Source organism: Acomys russatus, chromosome 2 (genome assembly GCF_903995435.1).
Source record: "Acomys russatus chromosome 2, mAcoRus1.1, whole genome shotgun sequence".
NCBI classification, from domain to species: Eukaryota; Metazoa; Chordata; class Mammalia; order Rodentia; family Muridae; genus Acomys; species Acomys russatus.
In genome coordinates this window covers 64,750,636-64,761,308 of record NC_067138.1, presented here as the reverse complement: position 1 = coordinate 64,761,308, position 10,673 = coordinate 64,750,636, and the positions used below count along the sequence as shown (strand labels likewise).

General features: G+C 36.6%; 1 pseudogene; it reads right to left on the bottom strand.

Moving 5' to 3' along the window:
• Positions 1 to 8,787: 8,787 nt before the first annotated feature.
• LOC127198403 (60S ribosomal protein L7a-like) overlaps positions 8,788 to 10,673 on the bottom strand; it is a 35,048-nt pseudogene continuing 33,162 nt past the window's right edge.

The window sequence follows — 10,673 nt, the reverse complement described above, 5'->3', positions numbered from 1 at the left end:
AACAATATCTGGCCCTCTCACAGACCTCAAACAATGAGGTCAGCCAATCATCAACTGGAACCTTTAGTACTTTGAGCCCAAGTAAACATTTTCTCCTTCTAAGTTGATCATCTTTAGAATTTTGTTATTCTAACAGAACTAATACAGTTACCTAAGGTCTCATGGTTCTTGAGAATGTTCAAGCATTCGCCTAGCTTCACTTACTATGTTTTTATCTTCTTGGTTGGTAGAATAATACAAATATATTTATTTATTCTGGTGTATTTTATTGAAAGCTACTCAATTTGCATTTTTGTGTCTATGAAGGACATTTTTAATTTAGGCAGGCAGTTCTTTGCTTTCAGCTCCTTCAGACTGTTGTACCATTGACTTTTGAGTTTATTTGTTTATTTCTGTGGAGAAATAATTATAAAACTAATGTTGGATCTTTTTAAGTTAACAAATTCATTTTCATTTAAACAGTTTGAAAGATTTTGCTGTCTATTTGTTTTTCCTTGTTTTATTAGTTCGTTGAGAACGTCATAAATTTATTGTAATTAGATTTTACCTCCTCCCTCAACTTCTTCCAGATCCATTCCCCCTTCTAAACCCATTCAACTTTATGTCCTCTTTTTTGTCTATTTTCAAGTCAAATTCATGCTATGTATATATTGGTAGATGTAGAGCCTTCCACTGGAGTGTGGTTCATTTCCAGAGGCCATACCCATAAAGAGAACTGGCTCTTTCTCTCCCAGCAACTATCAAATGCCAATAGTGGACATTTGCACCCACCTCTCCTCTCTATGCTGGGATTTTGTGTGGCTTGAGCTTGCACAAGTATAGTGCAGTTTGTCATAACTATTGTGTGTTCCTTTGTATAACTGTATTTCTGTGTATGGAAAACACTTTTCTTCTTGTAATCCACCATCTGTGACTCAAAAATCTTTCTGACCCTTCTTCTGCAACGATCCCATGTGAGGAGATAAGATGTCACATTTAGGATTTAGCATTCCAGAGTCTCTTATTCGTATAGCTTGATCAGTTGTGAGAATGTGTGTTCATAGCCATCTACCACAAGAAAGCTTCTCTGATGAGAGTTGGGATATAAATTAATCTATGGTGTAGAAATAAATCTTTTAAAACTCAGTTTAATACCAAGCCCAGAGGGTTTATGGTTTATCAAGCCACATATTCTAAGTTTTAGCAATGGTGTCAGGTGTTGGTTTCATTTTGTGAAATAGACCTTACATCCATTCATAAAGTAAATGGTTGTTCCTATGACATGCATGCCATTATTATTCCCATGGGCATATCATGCTAAGTCAGTCATTATTATAACTTGCAAAATTCACAGCTGGATAAAATTGATGCCTACTTTTCTTACTCAGTACCATTCATGGCACCTTCTAGCACTATGAACTTCCAGGACAGTACCCAGTTGGTTTCTCCATGTTCTATAACTCAAGTATATGGCATTTTCACCAGTAGGGTCTTACTGTCAAGTCATGAGAGGTAATCAAGAACAATTGTAATAGCCTATTTAAGGGTTGAGATGCCTCATCGGCCACCAACTCTAAAAGAAGTAACCAATTCTTGGTTGTGAGATTTTTATTTGTTAATCTGTGTTGTTGAGAACAAAGAGATCTGCCATAGAAATCTGGCTATAGCACTTTTGCGCACATATTCAGTAGTTATCTATTTATGTTAGAGACACTGTATCCTATGAAAGAGAGATAGACTCATCAATGTTCATTGCCGCCCTATTTGCAATAGTCAGGAAATGGAAATGTTCATCAACTGATGAATGGATAATAAAAACAAGGTATATCTATACATGGAGTATTACTTAGCAATTAAAAATAAAATTGTGAAATTCATGCTTAAAGGGATGGAACTGAAAACAATAATTCTGAATGAGATAATCCAAAGCCAGAAAGACAAATATTACCTGTTTTCTCTCATTTGTGGATGTTAGTGTTAAATTATCAGGTGTAGGTGTTTCATTTGGAATACCTACAGATACCAGTAATTTAATAAATGGCCTTGGTGGGGCAAGGGGAGTCTTGATCTTCCAAAGAAAGAAGATAGAACATAGTGGTATAAAGAGTTTAAGAAAATAATGAAGTAATAAAGTCAAAATGGCTTAGGGGGGATGGAGGGCACAGTAAAGGAAGGAACATAAGGTGGGATAACTAACATTAAAGACTTTTCAAAAAAAGTCATATCTAAACCTATTTCTGAAGAAGCTTCTGAAATTCATACACTCATATCTAAAAATATTTAAGTGGATTTTTTTACATATGTCTGAATGATGCATATGTAGTGTGCAGGTGTATATATGTATATTTATGTAGATTAGAATGTAGAAGTGCTATACTTGACATGTAGAGGTCAGATGGCAACTTCAGGTATCCATTCTTGATGCTGAACTTGGTTGATGGAGGGTCTCTTACTCTGAACTCTGTTCAATGTTGCGTACATCAAACTAGTTGGCCTTTTAGTTTCCATGGATTCTCCTATCCCTATTTCCCAGAATGCTTTAGGAATGTGGAGATTATTGACACACTCTACCAGCTTTATGTGGCCTCTGGAGACACAAATTTTAGTCCTCACATATTCATAATGCTTTAGCTTCTTTTCCTATTGCTATGACAAAATATTCTGACAAAAGCAACTTGAGGGAGAAAGAGTTTATTTTAGCTCACAGTTTGGTGCTTAGTCCATCACAGCAGGAAAGTCAAGGCAGCAGGAACTTGGAGAAGCTAGTCACATTATGTCCACAGTCAGAAAGGGAGAGTAAATTACTACATGGATACTATTAGCCTGATTTCTTCACTCTTACACAGTTCAGGATCCTATGTTTAGGGAATGATGCTGCCCACAGTAGGTAGGTCTTCTCATCTCTATTAAGGCAATCATAAATAATCTCCTACAGCCAAGGCCAGAAGCCCAACTTTCAGGTGATCCTAGAATTTTGTCAAGTTGATTGTTAAGACCAAACGCCACACATGGCAAGCACTTTGTCCACTGAGCTATCTCCACAGCACTTATTCAACTTTGTTCTTCACTGTTATTTTGTTTTTAGAATTTTTAATTTAAATAATTTATTCAGATTAAATCTCGGTTTTTGTCCCCTCACTTGTATCTTCTCATTCCCCCTCCCTCCCTCTTTCACCCTATTCCCCTTCCCAGGCCTGTGACAGAAGGGGACCTCCTCCCCCACCACATGATCACAGCCTATTAGATCTCATCTTGGTAACCTTCCTCCCCTTCCTCTGAGTGCCACCAGGCCTCCCCACTAAGGGGAAATGGTCACTTATGTACACTATCATATCATCTGTGAATGGGATAATTTGACTTCCTCCTTTCCCATGTGGATCCACTTGATCTCCTTTTGTTGTCTTATTGCTTTATCAAGAACTTCACGTACTATGGTACTATATTGAAGAGATATGGAGAGAGTGGACAGCATTGTCTAGTCCCTGACTTTAGTCTTCACTGGTTTTAAATAGAGAGCATTGGATATAGATTTCTTTTTCTTTCTTTCTTTCTTTCTTTCTTTCTTTCTTTCTTTCTTTCTTTTTGTTCAAATTTTCCCAGTGTGTTTTGAATTGGTGATTTAGTTCTTTAAACCATTTAGAAAAGTATATTTACATTATTTTTTCAAATTTTACATCTATCTGGTTCTTTCTCATCTTTTCCCTCTCCCTGGGAATTAATTAAAATGTATTACATATTTTCACTATGCCTTGAATGTTTATTAGGCGAATTATGTGTTTCCTAGTCTTTTAATTTTTTTGAGGCAGGGTCCTGTGTATATGGCCGTGGCTGGCCTTAAATGGCTCTTCTGTGCTCAGCCTCTTGGGTGTTGGGACTATAAGCATTCATTGCCACTTTCAGCTCCTGACATTTCACCTGAGTATTATAATTATCTATTTTCTACCTTAGTAATTAATTTTTATCTATCAGACCAACTTCTAAACAAATTTTAGTTTTAACTACTACATTATTTTCATCACAAGACTTTTTAAAAGTATAATTTTTTTTAAATGTAGGATTTTAAAAAATGTAGCATCAGCATGTCTGATGAAATCTTCAACATTGGTATACATTTTCTTGAGTGAGTCACTATAGTTCTGTGCCTTGGAATCCCTGTGATTTGGAAATCCATGGGTGTGCTTGCTTGCCTACTAGTTTTTATTGTTTTGTGGTCTATCCAGAATTTAAGTAAATTGAATTTTGGATGGGCAAGATGGCTTAGTGGGTAAAGTGCTTACCACACATGTGAGAAGACCTGAATTCTAATTCCCAGCACATGTATGGCTGAATGAGGTAGCACACACTGGTAACGCTAGTGTTATTCCCATGGTAAGATGAGAAATGGAGACAAGAGAATTCCATAAAATGGACCAGTTAGGCTGCAGCATCGAACAACAAAGAGAACAGGTCTCAAACCTGGTGGAAGACAGGACTGACAGACAAGGTTCTCTGAGCGCCACACATTCCCAATGGCAACTCCCATGCCCACACTCATACAAAGGTGCACATCCACGTTCTCTGTCTGTCTTGCTGTCTGTCTGTCTGCCTGCCTGCCTACCTGCTTGCCTACCTGTGTGACTGTCTCTGTGACTGTCTGTGTGTCTGTCTGTCTGTACATTATCCTTTTTACATTATCTTTTGAAATTTTGCTTCTGCCTGCCTCTTCTTATTTTTAGCTTTTCCCTCTCCCTGGGAATTAATTAAAATATATTACATATTTTCACTATGACTTGAATGTTTATTTCTCTTTCTCCTTCTTTTCCCTCCTCACACACATACTTACACATACACCCACACACACACCACACACAAACACACACACAGACTTTTGAAAAACTGAATATTAGATATTTTACATAAAAACAGTAGAGACCCAGAATGACTTTATACTGAGCAGCAGAGTTTTCCCTTAATTGAAGCAACTCTTAGTTAACATGACACCTGAAGTCCATCAAAGAGGACACTTTATGAAACTGGGATACCAGTTTACAATGTCTGTCCTATCTCTTATTTTTCCCTATCCCAACGATGTAGTTTTACAAGGTTGTCAATGTAAAGTCCAAAATATCTCTGAATGTTTGTTCTAAATTTATTTTTCTTTCAGTATTTTTAAAACTTAGATTTTTAAAGAGATCTTCTATCTAGCTTCTTCCCATGCTTAGTTTAAGAAATTAGTTTCCTTCAATCAAATTGGAAGGTGTAAACTATAATTTTTTGTATTTATCTTTCAGCTAAGACTCCTTGCTTGAATTGTTACCTATTTGCTTTATAAATAAATAATTTATTTTTACTATTACTGTTCTTTAGTTTTCCAGTTTCCCTTTTTATTAAACACAGATTCTTTTCTGATACAGTCTGAATACAGTTGCCTGTCTCTCTACTGACCCCAGTTCCTTCTCACCTCCTCTCTCATCTAGATCTACTTCCTTTCTGTCTCTCATTAGAAGAGAGCAGGCTTCTAAGAGATAACAACCAAATATGACAGAATAAAATATAATAAGATATAATAAACATTATCCTATCAACGTTGAACAAGCCAAGCCAACAGAAAAATAAAAAAAGCACCAAGATAAGGAACAAGAGTTAGAGACTCACTTGTTTATACATTCGGGAGTCACATAAAAGCACTAAAAGAAAGCTATAATATATATCCAGAGGACCTGGCAGACCGACGATTGTTGCTTCAGTCTCTATGAGTTCATATGAATGAATAAATGCACCATACCCATATTTTGAGACACAATAAAAGGCATTCTAAGAGGAAAGTTCTTAGCACTAAGTCTCTGCATAAACAAAACGAACAAACAAAAACTGGAGCAGTCTCATATTAGCAACTTAACAACACACCTGAAAGCTCTAGAACAAAAAGAAAAGAGTATACCCAAAAGAAACAGGGCAAAAGACTTGTTTTGTGTTTGATATGTGTTCAATTTTGGAGAATGTTCCAGGAGATACAAAGAAAACTTTATATTCTTTCGTGTTTGGGTGAAATGTTCTACAAATATTTGTTAGATCCATTTAGTTTATAATGTCTGTTAGCTCTAACAATTCTGTTTAGCTTTTGTATGGATGACATATCTATTGGTGTGAGTGGATATTAACCATTAAATAAATAATAACCAAGCTACTTAGACCCAGAAAGGTTAGGCATAGAGGAAGGACTAGGAAGTATACAGTGATCTCCCTAGGAGGGGAAATCTCATGGGTGGACTGGAGGGGGAATGAGAACAAAAGGATCAGTTGGGAAGGCGGAAGGGAGATGGGATTAAGGAAGGAAATGGGAAAGACAGCTAGAATTGAAGGGCATGACAATATGTTAGCTTAGTGCAATGAAAAATTTCTGTGATATATGAAGGCAACCCTAATGAAGTCTCCAAATAATGAGGGAGTTGAAAGTCCCGATTGGTCATCTCTTGTCATCAAACAAAGCTTCTAGATTGTGGCTGGGGTTCATCCAATTGAGTTGTTGGCCAAAAGAGTCCCATGGAAATCTCCAAACCACTGAGGCTGTTTCCAAGACAATAGGTGCTGTCCAGAAACCGACAGGAAGGCTCCATTGCTGAAGACAACACCCATACAATTTATTGAATGTGGAATGATCAAGTTGGTGCCTACATAGAACCTTTACCCCTGCATTCTAGTGTCATTAGTATGAGAATGTACTCTGTAGGTTATCAAAAGACAAATGTAAACACAAACCTAATGACAGAACTATTGATCTAACCTGGCTGCAAAACATGCTAAGGCAATGGTGGTATAAACCTTGTGGGAGTAACCAATGTTGATTTGACTTAAGGCCCACTCCATGAGATGGAGCACATACCTGACACTGCTGGACTGACCAAGAACCAGAGACTAGATAGCCTGGAGACATACGATAACTCCAAATCCTACTGACCTTCAGAAAGATGTAACAATAAAATGACTCCTAACGCTATTCTACTATCATAGATCGGTGTCTTATTCAGCCATCATCACAGAGGCTTCTTTCCACAGCAGATGGGAACAAATACTGAGGCCCAAGGCCAGATGTACACACACACACACACACACACACACACACACACACACACACACAGACACACACACACCTGAAATCAATAAAATAGAAACAAATAAAGAATCAATGAAACAAACAGTTGGTTCTTTGAGAAAATCAGTAAGGTCAACAAACCCTTATCTAAAGTTACTAAAAGGCAAAGATAGAATATCCAAAATAACAAAATCAGAAATGAAAAGGGGAACATAACAGCTAACACCAAGGACATCCAGAGAATCCTAAGGGCATACTTTAAAAACCTGCACTCTACCAAACTGGAAACTCTAAAGAAATGGATACTTTTCTCAATAGATACTATTTTAGTGCTTTGTTTTTTATTTTTGTTTTCATTTTATTCCAGGTACTGAGAGCTGCCTTAAGGTTAAAGAATCTAGCCTACTCTTGAAGCCTACTCTTGGTTTAGCCAAGGCCTTGGTCTTTCAAGCCCTGACTACAGAATTTAATGAATTATCTGAGGCCATCAAACAGACTTCTAAACAGTTTAAGCCACATCTGATTACTCTTGTTGAGACATCTGGTCTCTGAAACATTGTTTCCTAAGACTCAAGAGCAGAAGTCCTATAATATAAAATTGGCTTTCATTTGTCTTATTTGGGGGTGTTTAGTGTACATTTGTTGACAAAATTTAGCACTGTTTTTGAAATGTTATTATTATTATTTTTTTTTTTTGCATTTGTTGTCAGAAACCTGTTCCTCCTATAATGAGTTGGAGAACATCACTTTATTTTCAAAGCTCAGTTTTGTTTTGTTTAGGAAGTTACAATTTTTTTGTTTAGCTGTAAGGCTTATTTCAAATTCCCGAAGTTTATCAGCTCCCTAGGTTCTGTCATTTCTGAGGAAGCCACTCTATTGATAGATTGTTTGAATACTATATTTAGTTAATAATTACAGTTTTATTAACAAGACACTCATTTTGCATAAATTTCCTTCATGTTTTTAATTATGATGTCTTCCTCATCCTGGTTTTGATTTTATTTTTTATTGTTCTTTATAAGAATTTTTTTTTTACATTTTATTCCTTAAAGAAACAATCTTTCAGAAGCCCTTGTTCACATACTTTTTCATTTAAGTAAATTTTCCTCTATCTTTATTCTCCTTGTATACCTCCTTATGATTATTAGTTTTTTCTATATTATTGAGTTAAATAGTCAGTATATTTCTATTCTTTCTTATTTTTAAAAGTCTCAAGCTTTTTTTTGGAAGAACTTTGGCCTGATCCTGTGAACTTTATAAACAATACTCTTATTTTGGTTGTTTAAAAATCAAGTTTTGTGTTTAACTTTAAAACATTTTCTCTTTCATTACTATTTTTTTTTTTTTGTAAGAGTCTTTTTACCTTGCCATGAGTTTGGGCTTTTAATGGTGTTTCCTTTCTTTGATTTTCAGTTTTATAGCACTCAAGACAGAATTGGTTTGAAAAATCCTGAAATTTAATAAGTTCTTCATGAGGGAACAAATGAACCTTTGTAAATGTTTTATAAGCCTGTAATATGAGTTACATTTTTTTACTTTTAAAATTTGGGCATCACCATTTAGCTATAAGAAGAACTTTAACTCTATGTATTATATATTTCATTTCCTATTGCTAAACTTACATTAATTTGTTATTATCTTATAAGTGTTTGTGCTTCATATATTCTAATATTTTAATTTTTGATGAAGATAATTTGGTAATTATATTTATGTACAGAAAACTTAGCATTGTACATTTAGCTCAGCTTAGTGGCAAGTTCTTTAGCCTTTGCCTTTTCCAGCTTGGCAATGTGAGCCACAGATTTAGGACCCAGGACGTTGCATCCCCAGTGGCGAGGGATCTCATCGCATCTGTTGTTGTAATTGGTCCTAATAGCTTCCACCAGCTTAGCCAGAGCTTCCGAGTTAACCTCTGTGAAGGCAACAGTGGTGCAAGTCTTCCTGTGGACCAGGTGCCCCAGCCTGGCCTTTTCCTTGATGATGCAGTAGGAGACACCCACCTTTCGACACAGAGCAGGTAGGAAGACCACCAGCTCAATGGGGTCTACGTCGTGGGCAATCACCACCAGCTGAGCCTTCTTGTTCTCCACCAAGGTGGTGACTGTATTGAGCCCTGCTCGAAGGACAGGTGGTCTCTTAGTTGGGACGTCCCCTTTCCCAGCAGCTTTCTTCTCAGCACGTGCCAGCAGCCTTATCTTCTTCTCCTGCTTTGTCTCTGGCCTGTACTTGTGGGCAAGCTTAAGCAACTGGGTAACTGTTTGCCAGTGCAGGGCCTGGGTGAGCTGGTTAATGGCGGGAGGTACCTTGATCTGCATCCTTTGCCGCTGCAGCCTGATGTAGCTAGGGGAGCTATTTGACGAAATGAGTGAGATCTCTTTTGGGCTGGATGTCCTGCCCGATGCTGAAGTTCTGGGGCCTCTTCTCAAACAGAGGATTGGATTGATCACCTTTTTGGCCTCCTGGTTCTTCACCAAGGCGGGGGCCAGGGCCGACTTCCTCCCCTTGGCCTTCCTTCCCTTGAGCGTCTTGCTGAGCTGGAGGAGACTACATACTTTAATATTAAATTATTCAGATTTATAATTTTATTTACTTATCTTTATGTACTTCATCTAATATTTTTTCTTTTTCATTTTTAAAATGATATTTGTTTTGTTTTTTGACTTCAACGTTCTGTGCTTAGTGTTATTGTCCACATTATGTGATACTGGATTTCTGGCATTTAAATTTTGAGTTGCAAAACCACATTTTACTTTATGGGTCTAGTTTTCTTGACCATGTCAAAGGGTTTTATAGCTTGACAAATGGTGTATCTTACATACAATTCCTTTATTTTGCCTTACATTGCTTTGATTTATATTTTATATTTTGTAATAATTTACCTGTCTATTCTATGCATGTTTAAACACCATTTTTATTTAGTTTTTTCCTCAATAATTCATGTTTTTTGAAATACATCACTAAATATTTAAGATTTTGGGAGAAAAACAGAACTAATATGGTTGTGTGTGTGTGTGTGTGTGTGTGTGTGTGTGTCTAACTTAGGACCCATTAATGGTCATCTAATACTAAAAGTGCTCTCTTACAACAAATAATTTATGTTATTATCTTTTAATTTTTTATCTTTGATGTCATTACAGGACTTCATTTGAAAAAAAGAAGGAGCTTAATAAATTCCCTAGTGACACAGCTCTTGGCTGCTTTCTATAATCCTTTCTTTTATATTGCACTGTGTTTGTCTTTACCGGCTATTTGCTTGAATTCACTTATAACATAAATCTTATCTACCTTGTAGATTCTACTCAAAGCTCTCTCTTATTCTATTCATCAATTCCACAGGTAATAACTTGAATCCACGTCCAGCCCAACAGTCACCCCATCTTACTTTTTTCAGTGAAGCTTTATTTTTGTTCCACTAGTATTCATTTGTATATTCTTTTAATGTCCATTTACATGTTTTGAGGCATGGCCTCGGCCAGATTACCTTTGCCTTGAATGCAATGCATAGCCAAGGATAACTTTGAACTCCGCACCCTTGTCTCAGGCTTCCCACATCACAGGCATGTGCTGCCCTGCCTTGCCATCTGTCTAGTTTTAAGTTATCTTGTAAAGACATCCCTTCAAC